The 15,456-nt window shown below is 37.6% G+C and overlaps 1 protein-coding gene and 1 long non-coding RNA gene across 16 annotated transcripts in view; both read left to right on the top strand.

Annotated features, from left to right (window-relative positions):
• The window catches only part of RBMS3 (RNA binding motif single stranded interacting protein 3), a 1,621,798-nt gene that overhangs the window by 1,416,426 nt on the left and 189,916 nt on the right, over window positions 1–15,456 (top strand). The gene's annotated exons all lie outside the window — the stretch shown is intronic.
• Window positions 5,704–14,306, top strand: LOC145520535 (uncharacterized). Its single transcript, XR_014064554.1, has 2 exons — window positions 5,704–5,800; window positions 11,808–14,306. It is a non-coding gene; the product is annotated as an uncharacterized LOC145520535 (long non-coding RNA).

A 15,456-nucleotide genomic window follows, 5' to 3' on the forward strand; every position in this document is an offset into this window, starting at 1 on the left:
AATATAAAATAGGTAACAACTTCCTGCTGTATGGCACAGGAACTATACTCAATATCTTCTCATAATCTATAAGGAAAAGAATCTGAAAAAGCACATATAAACATACATATATATATTTGAATCACTTTGCTATACACCTGAAACTAATACATTGTAAACTAACTATACTTCATGTTTTTAAAGTTATGCATATTTTAAAGTATAATGCATTGACCCTTTAAGAAAAAGTTTTTGTAAATATTTAATTCAGTCACAACAATATCACTCTGTTTCCCTAGCTCTTTGAAATATTAAGGAAGAATACATGTTGTAGGTGTATGTCTCAAAAATATTTTTCCTAATCAATACTTTCACAGTTTTTGATACGTTTTCCTCAATCTGATGACTTGAAATTTCAGTGCTGTCTAAATTTTATAGACTATGCCCTCCCTCCATTGTTTTTAATATTTTGGGAGCATCTACAGTAGTGCTGATCAAACACTCTTTTTCTCCATTTCCATTTACTGGAAATCCCCAATATAATGCATTTAGATATAGAAATGTTTAAAGACTATGCTGTGCTTTTGAAAAGTTCATCAGGAAATGATAGTTTCTATATTTGGAATTATATATCAAAATGCATAAATTCCAAAATTTTAATAATTCCTAAAAATGTCCTGAGGCAAAATCTGTTCTACTTTCATAAGTGTTTCCATTTTCCTGTTAGGTAGAAGAAACAAAATCTGAAATCCAACTCTAATTCTCCTCAAGGCCTAAAAGAGGAGACCTTAGTAATTAGTTGTCTTTTTTCATCCAACCACTTAGTGTCTTCCCCTTTTTTTTTTTTCGCCACTGAATGCAAAAAAAAAGTAGATCTCCATAAGGAGAAAATGCTCCTCTCAAATGGCTGTTCTTAGACCTTCCGTTGTACTTTACCTTCAATTCATTCTTTGCAATATTACACACATTTTCACAGTATAAGAGTGTTCCTTAGTTAAAACTTATTTAAACATATTATTTTGAGTTTTCCTTTTTTAAATTTATTTATATCTTATTGAAGGATAATTGCTTTACAGAATTTTGCTGTTTTCTGTCAAACTTCAACATGAATCAGCCACAGGGAGATGGGAGGGAGTTTCAAAAGGGAGTTTGCCTTTTTTGAGAACTACCTATGTTATGTCATTATTGAAAGCATCCTGGGATCAAATCTAATTAAAAATATAATTTGTATCACATCTTGAAGAAATTGTATCAGCGAAACTTCTTTAAGACTTGTCTTTAAATCTTTGTTCACAGTATAGCTTATTTCGTAACACTCAGTCTGGACATTGAGATATAGAAAGGCCACGAGCATTTGAATAGGTGACGAGTGTGCTAATGTACACTCGCTATTTTAGTTTGTCCGCCAGGTACTGGATGTTTTTGTTTTTTTGGCCATGCCGCATAGCATGCAGGGTCCTAGTTCCCTGACCAGGGATGGAAGTTGTACCCCATGCACTGGAAACATAGAGTCCTAACCACTGAACTGCCAGGCAAGTCCTCCATGTGCCAGATGTTATTTGATGTGATTTAATGGATCAAGTAGATATTTGCTGAATGAGTGAATAATAAGTACTGCTACTATTATTACTGTTGTTGTTGTGGTTGTGTTATACCAATACTAACAAGTTCTCTACCTCTTTTCCTTTTTCTTTTGTTTACTTCCCTCTGTAGTAAGTGGAATAATAGCACTTTACAGGCATCCATGTCATAGTCCCCAGAACTTATAAACATATTACCTTACCTGGTAAAAAGGGACTTTGTAGATGTGATTAAGTCAGTGTCTTAGGATAAAGAGATTACCGTGGATTTTTCTGATGGGTCCAATGTGATCACAAGGGGCATGAGGGGCCTGAGGATTAGAAAATGTGAGGGAGGGACTACAAGTCAAGGAATGCAGACAGCTTCTAGAAGCTGAAAAGACAAGAAAACAGATGTTACCCAGAAGCCTCCAGAAGGAATTCGGTTCTACTGATCCTTAGATTGTACAGCTTTGACCTTCAGAACCGTGAGAGAATAAAGTTGTATTGTTGAAGCCACTGAGTCTGGGTAAACTTATGGTAGCAGCAAAGGGCATCTAATACTCCCTTTAAGCTTTTCTTTCTTTCTGTATTTCATGCTATTAAATGTTGCCTCCAGAACCAAATATCTGTAGCAGGGCTTAGGACTTAGACTAGTGATATGTGGAGTTCACATTTTAGTTCAAACACTTTGCTGTAGGGTGTATTCTGCTGTTTGTACAATGAGTGAGTTGTGCCTTCCATCAGCTCAGAGACCTTTCCTGTCTTTGTCACATGAATGTAAACATATGCAAATCAAAGTATGCTGCCCAATTTCAGAAGAACAAGTTGTCCTTGAATTTCACACATGCAGAACTTAGCCTCATATCTTTATTGGAAAATAACATTAAATTTAATTTAAAATTTAAAGATACAGAATCATGAATATAAGCAAAGCAAGGCTCCAGTGATTTTTCTGTTATCAATATAGATTTAATCTAAAATATTGAAATTATTGAAATGATGTTCATAAGTATATATTTAGCTTATGTATGTTTATTCCACTAGCCACTGAGTTGTATTCCATTGTTCACAATCTATAACCAAAATCCTTTTGCTGTGATGTACATATAATTTTTCAAAACCATTGACATTAACTAAGATTTTGTTTTATTTCTTCATTAATGGAAAAGGAATTGTTCCTGCTTTTGTTTATCCTGTGTGTGTTGGAGTATAGAGAACCAAATGTTAACGACTGGTCTCAGTTAGTCTGCTCACAGAAAGTATAACTGATTCCTCTGAGGGGTGGGGAAACTATTGACCAAGGTTCACATTAAAAATACGCCTTCTTACATTCTTGATTCTTCATAGTCACTCCATCTTTATCAGGAAGAACACAAATAGATGCGGTACAGATTCCCTGGTTATGTAAATATTGTTCTAACTGTAAAATAACTGACCATTTTTACTGAAGGGCTGAGAAGACTCTTTGCATCACTTTGCTTATAATTGGTTCCCATGGGGACCTGCGCAATCCTTGATTTCTGACACAGTGCGAACCAGTGGGGGAGTTACACATTATAATGCGATTATGACCGAGCCAGGCAATGCAATCTCACGAGAAGCCATTGGAGCACTGTGTCTAAGGGTTGTTAGGAAACAGAGTCCAGAAATATCACCATGAACTAATGTGTGACTTGGTCATATCTCTTGGTGAGATAATAAGATTTTAGTTGCCCTTTAGTCCACACTTTATCTAGGAGGTGGTTATGCAGTGTAAGTCAGTGTGATGAATAATTTAAAATATTTTCCTCTAAAGAGAAGAGCCCACTAGTGGGACTGAACACAGTCGTCAGTGACACATTCAGACTTTCAGTTCAGATACCCTGGCATTTCCATCCACTTACTGACTATGCGATTTTGAAGGAGTGATTTGTCACTAAGACTTATTTATATAATCTATAAAATGGAGGGAGTAATACACTTCATTGAATTGTTTTAAGAGTTAAATGAGACGGTGTATCTGAATTGACTCAATTCAGATGTAGCATGAAGTGGTAATGAGTAAGTTATCAAATATCAGTGGTTTAACTCCTAAAACATGTTATTGCTTGTTCATGTCATAAAGTAGGGTGTTGGGGGCTCTGGGACACAGTGAATATGAAGCTGAACCACCTGTAGAAACTCGGGCCTCCAAGGATTGTCTCTGATGACAAGGCATCATCAGTCCTGGAGGAGGGCCCGCCAGTCCAGGAGGCTGGTTCAGAAGACACACAGGTCTCATTTGTTGGTACTTACATATCAGAATTAGATGCTGACAGCTTCTAAAGGTGGCACTGGTGGTAGAGAACTCGCCTGCCAATGCAGGAAATGTGAGAGACACAGGTTAGATCCCTGGGTTGGAAAGATCTCCTGGAGTAGGAAATGGCAACCCATTCCAGTATTCTTGGCTAGAGAATCCCATGGACACAGGTGGGGTACAGTTAATAAGATCACAGAGTTGGACACGACTGAAGTGACTTAGCATACACATGCCAGACAGACTTGGAAACAAAAGAAGACTGGAAATACGGGTATTTATAGGCATGGTCTTGCCCATCGCATCTGAAATGCCTAGCAAGATGCCTGGCACATAATTAGAATAGCTTGATGAATGTTAGTGATTGTCTTGGCTGCCAGTCATCATCACCGCCATCATTTTCACCACACTGGCATTATCACCTCCTCCGCCGCCACCACCATCATCATCACGATTCCTTGGCAGTATGTTTGCACTTACTCTGTGACTTCAGGCAAGCTTTTAAACCTCTGAGCCTCCATTTCTCCCATTGTAAAATTGGATCACCTCATCAGACTGTTATATGCACTAGCTGAAATAAAGTGCTATCATGTGGCACTCCCTCTACAAAGATGGGGGTTTTGTTGTCACTGCACAGTTTTACTCTTCATCAGATCTGCCAGTTGGTTCAAACCATTTAAATGGTTATTTGTGAGTGCTTTTAATATAACAGTGTTAAGACCCCTTGATTCATTTGAGCATTTATAAGCTAATAAAATGTTGATTTCTCCATTTGTGGCAGATATACACAATTAACAATTATTCTCTCAGCAGGTGTTTTTTAAATATTCACTGAATTCTAGAGGCTAGAGATGAACAATAAAAAAGATAGGCAAAGTCGTTGCCTTCATGGAATTTGGGTTCTGGAACAGTGAAAAGGGAAACAGGAAATAGGTAAGCAATGGTAAATGAACTGCGTAATTTCTGATCATGATAATTCCTGTGAATATAGAAAACACAAGAAGACTTGCTAAACACTGGTGAATATTTCATTTTGTATAATCTGGGATGGCCTCTCTGAAGAAGCAACGTTTCAGCTGAAATGCAAATGACATAAAAGTATTTGGCGGAAGAGCCTGCCTGGCTGAGTTCTGAGTGCAGACCACCTTTACTCATTAAATGTCACTATAGCAGAGTGAGCAATGGGCACAGTGGTTAGAAATGAAGTCATGGTGATAAGTAGAGACATTTGCTATGAAGAAAGTTTGATTTCCTTTTTTCTAAATTTGATGAAAAACTATCAGAGGTTTTCAAGCAAGAGAAGGACTCAACCTGATTTTTACTTTACAAAGATCACTGAGTAGGTCATGAAAAACCAGGAATAGGGGCTACTGCAGAATCCCAGAAAGAGACAGTGGTACTTTAAAAAAAAAAAAAAAAAAAAACATTGAATTATAGTTGATTTACAATGTTGTATTAACTTCTGCTGTACAGCAAAGTGACTCATATATATAAATGTATATATAGATACGTTCTTTTATATTCTTTTCCATTATGGTTTATCTTAGACTATCAAATATAGTTCTCTGTACTATACAGTTAGACCTTCTGGTTTATCCATTCTATACATAATGGCTTACATCTGCTAACCCCTTATTTCTTTGCTGCTTGGTCATGTCCAACTCTTTGCGACCCCATGGACTGCAGCATGCCAAGTTTGTTTGTCCTTCACTATCTCCCAGAGTTTGCCCAAACTTATGTCCATTGAGTCAGTGATGTCATCAAATCATCTCATCCTTTGTGGTCCCCTTCTCCTCCGGCCCTCAATCTTTCCCAGCATCAGGGTCTTTTCCGGTGAGTCGGCTCTTTGCATTGGGTAGCCAGACTATTGGAGCTTCACCATCAGTCATTTCAATGAATATTCAGGGTTGATTTCCTTTAGGACCTCCCTGCAGTCCAAGGGACTCTCAAAAGTTTTCTCCAGTACCACAATTCAAAAGCATCAGTTCTTCAGCATTCACAAAAAAACATAGCTTTGGCTATATGAGCCTTTGTCGGCAAAGTGATGTCTCTGGTTTTTCATACTTTGTCTAGGTTTGTCATAGCTATCCTTTCAAGGAGTAAGCATCTTTTAATTTCATGGCTGCAGTCACTGTCCACAGTGACTTTGGAGCCCAAGAAAATAAAATCTGTCACTGTTTCTACTTTTTCCCCTTCTACGTGCCATGAAATGATGGGACCTAATGCCATGGTCTAGTTTTTCAAATGTTAAGGGTTTTTTTTTTTTTTTTTTAACTAATTAATTTTTTTTATTGAAGGATAACTGATGTACAGGATTTTGGTTTTCTGTCAAACCTCAACATGGATCAGCCATAGGGATACATATATCCCCTCCCTTTTGAACCTCCTTCCCATCTCCCTCCCCATCTCACCCCTCTAGGTTAATGCAGAGCCCCTCTTTGAGTTCCCTGAGACATACAGCAAATTCCCGTTGACTATCTGTTTTGCATATGGCAATGTAAGTTTCCATGTTACTCTTTCCATACATCTCACCCTCTGCTCCTCTCTCCCCATGTCCGTAAGTCTATCCTCTATGTCTGTTTCTCCTTTGCTGCCCTCTAAGGAAATTCTTCAGTACCACTTTTCTAGATTCTGTATATATGCATTAGGATACGATATTTATCTTTCTCTTTCTGACTTACTTCACTCTGTATAATAGGCTCTAGGTCCATCGACCTCATTAGGACTGACTCAACCACGTTCCTTTTTATGGCTAAGTAACATTCCATTGTGTATATGTACCACGGCTTCCTTATCCATTCAGCCGTCGATGGACATCTAGGTTGTTTCCGTGTTCTAGTTGTTGTAAATAGTGCTGCAATGAACAATGGGATACATGTGTCTTTTTCAACTTTGGTGTCCTCAGGGTGTATGCCTAGGAGTGGGATTGCTGGGTCATATGCTGGTTTTATTCCTCGTTTTTTAAGGAATCTCCATACCGTCTTCCATTGTGGATGCATCAGTTTACATTCCCGCTAACAGTGCAAGAGTGTTCCCTTTTCTCCACACCCTCTCCAGCGTTTATTGTTTCTAGACTTTTTGATGATGGCCATTCTGACTGGTGTGAGGAGATATCTCATTGTAGTTTTGATTTGCATTTCTCTAATAATGAGCGATGTTGAGCATCTTTTCATGAATTTGTTAGCCATCTGTATGTCTTCTTTGGAGAAATGTCTGTGTAAGTCTTTTTCCCACTTCTTGCTTGGGTCGTTTGTTTTTCTGGTATTGAGTTGTATGTGCTGCTTGTATATTTTGGAAATTAATCCTTTGCCAGTTGTTTCATATGCTATTATTTTCTCCCATTCTGAGGGTTGCCTTTCCACCTTGATATAGTTTCCTTTGCTATGCAAAAGCTTTTAAGTTTAATCAGGTTTCACTTCTTTACTCTTGTTTTTATTTCCATTACTCTAGAAGGTGGGTCATAGAGGATCTTGCTTTGATTTATGTCACTGAGTGTTCTGCCTATGTTTTCCTCTAAGAGTTTTATAGTTTCTGGTCTTACATTTAGGTCTTTAATCCATTTTGAGTTTACCTTTGTGTATGGTGTTAGGAAGTGTTCTAATTTCATTCTTTTACATGTAGCTGTCCAGTTTTCCCAGCACCATTTATTGGAGAGGCTGTATTTCCCCATTGTATATTCTTGCCTCCTTTGTCAAAAATAAGGTACTCATAGGTACATGGGTTTACTTCTGGGCTTTCTATCTTGTTCCATTGGTCTATATTTCTGTTTTTGTGCCAGGACCATACTGTCCTAATGACTGTAACTTTGTAGTATAATCTGAAGTAAGGAAGGTTGATTTCTCTAGCTTCATTCTTCTTTCTCAAGACTGCTTTAGCTATTCAAGGTCTTTTGTGTTTCCATATGAATTGCAAAATTTTTTGTTCTACTTCTGTGAAAAATGCCCTTGGTAACTTGATAGGGATCACATTGAATCTGTAGATTGAATTTGGTAGTATAGTCATCTTCACAATGTTGATTCTTCCTACCCAGGAACATGGGATATCTCTCCATCTGTTTATGTCATCTTTCATTTCTTTCATCAGTGTCTTATAATTTTCTGTGTACAGTTCTTTTGTCTCCTTAGGTAAGTTTATTCCTAGATATTTTATTCTTTTTGTTGCAGTGGTGAATGGGATTGATTCCTTAATTTCTCTTTCTGATTTTTCACTGTTAGTATTTAGAAATGCAAATGATTTCTGTGTATTGATTTTGTATCCTGCAACTTTGCTTAATTCACTGATTAGCACTAGTAATTTTCTGATACTATTTTTAGGGTTTTCTATGTACAGTATCATGTCATCTGCAAACAGTGAGAGCTTTACTTCTTCTTTTCTGATCTATATTCCTTTTATTTCTTTTTCTTCTCTGATTGCTGTAGCTAGGACTTGCAAAAACTATGTTGAATAATAGTGGTGAAAGTGGACACCCTTGTCTTATTTCTGATCTTAGGGGGAATGCTTTCAGTTTTTCACCATTGAGAATAATGTTTGCTGTAGGTTTTTCATATATGTCCTTTACTTTGTTGAGGTAGGTTCCTTCTATGCCCATTGTTTGAAGAAGTTTAATCACAAATGAATGCTAAATTTTGTCAAGGGCTTTTGCTTCATCTACTGAGATTATCATATGGCTTTTATCTTTCAATTTGTTAATATGGTTTATAACACTGCTCCTGTGCTTCTGCTGCTAAGTTGTTTCAGTCGTGTCCGACTCTGTGCGACCCCATAGACGGCAGCCCACCAGGCTCCCCAGTCCCTGGGATTCTCCAGGCAAGAGTACTGGAGTGGGTTGCCATTTCCTTCTCCAATGCATGAAAGTCAAAAGTGAAAGGGAAGTCGCTCAGTCGTGTCCGACTCTTAGCGACCCCATGAACTGCAGCTTACCAGGCTCCTCTGTCCATGGGATTCTCCAGGCAAGAGTACTGGAGTGGGTTGCCATTGCCTTCTCCTTATAACATTGATTGATTTGCACATATTAAAGAATCCTTGCATTGCTGGAATGAGCCAAACTTGATCATGGTGTATCAGCTTTTTGATGTTTCTGAATTCTGTTTGCTAGAATTTGTTGAAGATTTTTGCATCTATGTCCATCGGTGATATTGACCTGTAGTTTTCTTTTTTGTGTTGTCTTTGTCTGGTTTTCGTATCATGGTGATGTTGGCTTCATAGAATGAGTTTGGAAGTGTTCTTTCCTCTGCAAGTTTTTGAAAGAATTTTAGAAGGATAGGCATTAGTTCTTCTCTAAATGTTTGATAGAACTCTCTTATGAAGCCATTTGGTCTTGAACTTTTGTTTTTTGGGAGATTTTTGACCACAGCTTCAATTTCAGTGCTTGTAATTGGGTGGTTCATAATTTCTATTTCTTCCTGGTTCAGTCTTGGAAGATTGAACTTTTCTAAGAATCTGTCCATTTCTTCCATGTTACCCATTTTCTTGCCATATAGTTGTTCATAATAGTCTCTCATAATCCTTTGTATTTCTGCATTGTCTGTTGTAGCCTCTCCTTCTTCATTTCTAAGTTTCTTGATTTGATTCTTCTTTTTTCTTGATGACTCTGGCTAAAGGTTTGTCAAGTTTGTTTATCTTCTCAAAGAACTAGCTTTTAGTTTTATTAATCTTTACTGTTGTTTCTTTCATTTCTTTTTCATTTATTTCTGCTGTGATCTTTCTGATTTTTTTCCTTCTACTAATTTTGGGGTTTTTTTGTTCTTCTTTTTCCAGTTGTTTCAGGTGTAAAGTTAGGTTGTCTATTTGATGTTTTTCTTGTTTCTTGAGACAGGATTGTATTGCCATAAACTTCCTTCTTAGAACTGCTTCTGCGGCATCCCACAGGTTTTGAGTTGTTGTGTTTTCATTGCCTTTTTTTTCCAAACACTTTTTGATTTCCCTGTTGCTTTCGTCAGTAACCTGTTGGTTATTTAGAAACATATTGTTTAATCTCCATGTGTTTGTGTTCTTCATTGTTTTTTCTTGTAATTGATATCTAGTCTCATATCATTGTGGTCAGAGAAGATACTTGATATGATTTCAATTTTCCTAAATTTACTGAAGTTTGATTTGTGACCCAAGATGTGGTCTATCCTGGAGAATGTTCCATGTGTACTTGAGAAGAAGATGTATTCTTCTGCATTTGGATGGAAATCCTGAAGATATCAGAGAGATCCATCTTATCTAATGTATCATTTAAGACTTGTATTTCCTTACTAATTTTCTGTTTTGATGCTCTGCCCATTGGTGTGAGTGGGCTGTTAAAGTTTCCCACTATTTTTGTGTTACTGTCAATTTCTCCTTTTATGTCTGTTAATGTTTGTCTTATGTATTGAGGTTCTCCTATGTTGGGTGCATATTTACAGTTGTTATGTCTTTCTCTTGGACTGATCCCTTGATCATTATGTAGTGTCCTTCCTTATCTCTTATAATCTTCTTTATTTTAAGGCCTATTTTGTCTGATACGAAGATTGCTACTCCAGCTTTTTTTGCTTCCCATTTGCATGGAATATATTTTTCCATCATCTCACTTTCCATCTACATGTGTCTTTAGATCTGAAGTGGGTTTCTTGTAGACAGCATATATATGGATCTTGTTTTTGTATCCATTCACCAGGCTGTGTCTTTTGGTTAGAGCATTTAATCTGTTTACATTTAAAGTAATTATTGATACATATGTTCCTGTTGCCATTTTCTTAAGTGTTTGGGGGTTGATTTTGTAGATCTTTTTCTTCTCTTGTATTTCTTGACTCAGAGAAAAACATAGGCAGGACACTCAATGACATAAATCAAAGCAAGATCCTCTGTGACCCACCTTCTAGAGTAATGGAAATAAAAACAAGAGTAAGAAGTGGAACCTGATTAAACTTAAAAGCTTTTGCACAGCAAAGGAAACTATAAGCAAGGTGGAAAGGCAACCCTCAAAATGGTAGAAAATAATAGCAAGTGAAACAACTGGCAAAGGATTAATTTCCAAAATATACAAGCAGCACATACAACTCAATACCAGAAAAACAAACGACCCAAGCAAGAAGTGGGAAAAAGACTTACACAGACATTTCTCCAAAGAAGACATACAGATGGCTAACAAATTCATGAAAAGATGCTCAACATCGCTCATTATTAGAGAAATGCAAATCAAAACTACAATGAGATATCTCCTCACACCAGTCAGAATGGCCATCATCAAAAAGTCTAGAAACAATAAACGCTGGAGAGGGTGTGGAGAAAAGGGAACACTCTTGCACTGTTAGCGGGAATGTAAACTGATGCATCCACAATGGAAGACGGTATGGAGATTCCTTAAAAAACGAGGAATAAAACCAGCATATGACCCAGCAATCCCACTCCTAGGCATACACCCTGAGGACACCAAAGTTGAAAAAGACACATGTATCCCATTGTTCATTGCAGCACTATTTACAACAACTAGAACACGGAAACAACCTAGATGTCCATCGACGGCTGAATGGATAAGGAAGCCGTGGTACATATACACAATGGAATATTACTTAGCCATAAAAAGGAACGTGGTTGAGTCAGTCCTAATGAGGTCGATGGACCTAGAGCCTATTATACAGAGTGAAGTAAGTCAGAAAGAGAAAGATAAATATCGTATCCTAATGCATATACACGGAATCTAGAAAAGTGGTACTGAAGAATTTCCTTAGAGGGCAGCAAAGGAGAAACAGACATAGAGGATAGACTTACGGACATGGGGAGAGGGGAGCAGAGGGTAAGATGTATGGAAGGAGTAACATGGAAACTTACATTGCCATATGCAAAATATATAGTCAATGGGAATTTGCTGTATATCTCAGGGAACTCAAACAGGGGCTCTGCATTAACCTAGAGGGGTGAGATGGGGAGGGAGATGGGAAGGAGGTTCAAAAGGGAGGGGATATATGTATCCCTATGGCTGATCCATGTTGAGGTTTGACAGAGAACAGCAAAATTCTGTACATCAGTTATCCTTCAATTGAAAAGTAAATAAATTAAAAAAAAATAAATTAAAAAGAGATTCTTTACTTCTTCTTTACTTTCTGCCATTAGAGTGGTATTATCTGCATATGTGAGGTTGTTGGTATTTCTCACAGGAATCTTGGTTCAAGCTTGTGATTCACCCAGCCTGGCATTTCACATGCTGTACTTTGCATAGAAGTTAAATAAGCAAGGTGACAATAAACAGCCTTAACTCACTTCTTTCCCAGTTTTGAACCAGTCTATTGTTCATGTAAGGTTCTAATTGCCTCTTCACTGTCATAGAGGTTTCTCAGGAGACAGATAAGGTTTTCTAGTATCCCCATCTCTTTAAAAATTTTCCAGTTTGTTCTTGTCCACACAGGCAAAGGCTTTAGTGTGGTCAATGAAGCGGAAGTAGATGTTTTTTCTGGAATTCCTTTGCTTTCTTTATGATCCAACGAATGTTGGCAATTTGATCAAAACCCTGATACTTTTAAACAAATTAAATGGGTACGGACATGGAGAAATGTGGAAAGATTTGGGATATATTTTGAAAGTAGAGCTAAAGGTTAGTAAAAATGTGGATATAAAGGAAGGAAACCTCTTAGATTTATGTACCTAGAAGTTCATAAATACCCTCCAAAGAATCATCTGATAGAATTTACAAAGACAGACTCATCAATGGAGGTAAATACGTTTTCCTGGAAGGTTGGAACAGAAAATTCATTTCCAATTGAGGATTCAGTGAAGGCCCAAATGAACTGATTAGCCAGGAAGAGTAGGTTTTACTCTTAATAGGTTCTATAGTTTCCTTGTTTTCAAAAAGAACTGTCAGTTGGTTTTTTTTTTTTTTTCCCCCAATGAAATAAAATATTAACCTGAATTTGTCAGTCATTTAAGTATAGTATGCTGCAGTCTACTACTGCCATGCTCATCTGATACATTATCCGGGAAGAAAGGAGAGATACAAGAGGTTGTATTGTGTGACATACATGATAACCAGGAGCAGAGGGTAAATATATTTGTCATTTCAGAGAAGCTCTTACCTGACATAATCTGGGGAAAGCCTATTTTGGAGAGATAAAGGGAGAAGCCATTTAGAATGATGGATTAAACCTGCCTTTTATCTTTTCAATCATGTCCAATAAAATAGTTTATATTAAGTAGGAGGTTCTACATCCCCGATCTAAGATATAATGTTGTACAAGATATATATTGTGTGGATAAATAATCTGACCTATGTTGGTTTCCATGTAACTCCTGCAAGTTCTGGAATCTCTCTTTTTTAGCTTATTAGTTATGACTTTTTATCTCAGAATCAGAGTTTCAATTTCAGCACACAAAGCCCTTGTCTTTGACAACTGAAGGTCTCTTATTACAGGCAGAGATGAAAATTTCTCTGAGCCAAGGTCTGTAATTTTCTGTATTAAGTCTTGAACCAGTGCCATAATTCTAGTAAGTATCAGTGACTCTTTAAAATGCTTTTTTTTTTCCATGAAGCTGTCAGGTTATAATTCCATTAAGTCCAGTGAAGGGGATCAATTCAACCACTCTGATTTTGTGTTTTAAATAAAACACTGTGAATCCACAGAGTGGGATGTGGTTTTCTTCTCATATCATGTAGTATGTCAGGACACTGTTCTCAACACAGAGAAGTGCTGACTGTGTTCACCTCTTTCCTTGATGCCCTGCTGTGTCTACAGTGAAGGAGCCACCTGTAGAGTTTCTCAGTAGCTGATGGCCATTTCAGGAGGGAGAGAGGGGTCACTCGCAGACGTCCTTCCCTCCAAGGGCAGCTGAGGGAGGTCCTCACAGCAGAACAGCCAGAGCACGTGGACAGATGCCAGCAATGCCTTCAGTAGCCATCGCCACTTCCCCTCCTATGTCTAGATGTTATGAACTATGCCACTTAGCAGTGTTCTGATGTCAGTTTCCTCTATTTTAACTCATATTTAGTAGCAATTTGATGCTTCCTCTTATGCCTTCTCTTTGACTTGAAGATTACGTATACTTTTATAATGGACTTTAGATTTTCTTCAGGGATAACTGTAGGTTCTAGAACAACTATTGCCCAGCAAGAAAATCCAAGGAAAAAATAATCTAGGGTTTTTAGGCCTTCTATAGTCTGTGAATTGCCTAAAGGTACATAGGCCAAAAATAAAAGGGCAGAAATGTTAGGTAAAGCCATATTGATATACAACGAATGATGGTTAAAACTGGGGAATTCATTATAGTATTGTCTCTCTTGTGTGTGTTTGAAATTTTTCTTAAAGATAAGTTCTTTAGGGGCTTCCCTGGTGGTCCAGTGATTAAGACTCTGTGCTGCCAATACAGGGAGTGTGGGTTCGACCCCTCTTTGGGGAGCTAAGATCCCACATGCCTCACAGCCAAAACACCGAAGCATGTTACAAAAGTGATATTGTAAGAAATTCAATGAAGACTCTAAAAAGTCTACATCAAAAAAAAAAAATTCTTTAAAAAAAGTTAAATTCTTTAGAAATAAATAAGTAAATGAAAACAGACCTATTGGGTGATTGAACTTTTTTTTTTAAACAAACTTATAAGAAGTTTTATGTTATTGATATATAAAGTTCAAAATGTAAGGGGACAATCTAGGGGCTTCCCTGGTGACTCAGTAAAGAATCCACCTGCCAATGCAGGAGACTTGGGTTCAAATTCTGACTGACCTGGGAAGATCACACACACATGCTGTGGAACGGCTAAGTCCGTGTGCTGCAATTCCTGAGCCCACAAGCCCCAACTGCTGAGGCCTGCGCACGCTAGAGCCCAAGCTCCACAAGAAGGGAAGCCACCACAGTGAGAAGCCTGCATGCCACCGCAAAGAGTAGCCCCCACACGCCGCAACTGGAGAAAAGCCCACGCAGCAACCAAGACCCAGCACAGCCGAAAGTCAGCAAGTCAAATTATCAAAAGAAAATGTAAGGGAGCAAGCAGTCTAAAACCAAAGTGGAGATTAAGGGGAAAAAGGCTACAATTACAGAACTTATTTCAGTTTCCCATTGTGAGTGATGGAATTTACTCATTGGAGTGTAATTGACATCATTTTTATTTGATCAGAAAATCACACCTGATATTTTTGTGATTGTTAACTTATTTGCAGGCTCTTAGAGACTGTGTGGTGTTCTTTTCTGTCATAATATTCAGAATGATGAATAGATTGAAAAAAAAAAGACATGCTCCAATCTTTTCCTTTTTAAAACTATTCTCTTTCACACTATGTACGCACACATCCAACCCCTCGAATTCCTTCCACCTCTGCCACTAATGGAATGTGCATGAGTGTGTGTGTTTGTATGTGTGTTTCACATTTAAAACCAGGTCAATTAAAGGGTTGTTTTATCATTATAGCATTTTTGTTAATCAGGTAATGCTGAAAATTCTCTTTCAAATCCAGATGTTTAAATAGGTAGATACCTATTTAAACATTATCCAAGAAATAGGAATGTCCAATAATATTAAAACCAGCAGACACCGAGAGCCTTCATATATACACACACATGTATACACACACACACACACACACACACACACGCATGCATGCGTGTTAATTCGCTTCTGTCGTGTTCAGCTCTGACTCTGTGGACCATGGCCTGCCAGGTTCCTCTGTCCATAGTATTCTCCAGCCAAGAGTAC

Source organism: Giraffa tippelskirchi, chromosome 9 (assembly GCF_054371585.1).
Source record: "Giraffa tippelskirchi isolate mGirTip1 chromosome 9, T2T-mGirTip1v1.2.pri, whole genome shotgun sequence".
NCBI classification, from domain to species: Eukaryota; Metazoa; Chordata; class Mammalia; order Artiodactyla; family Giraffidae; genus Giraffa; species Giraffa tippelskirchi.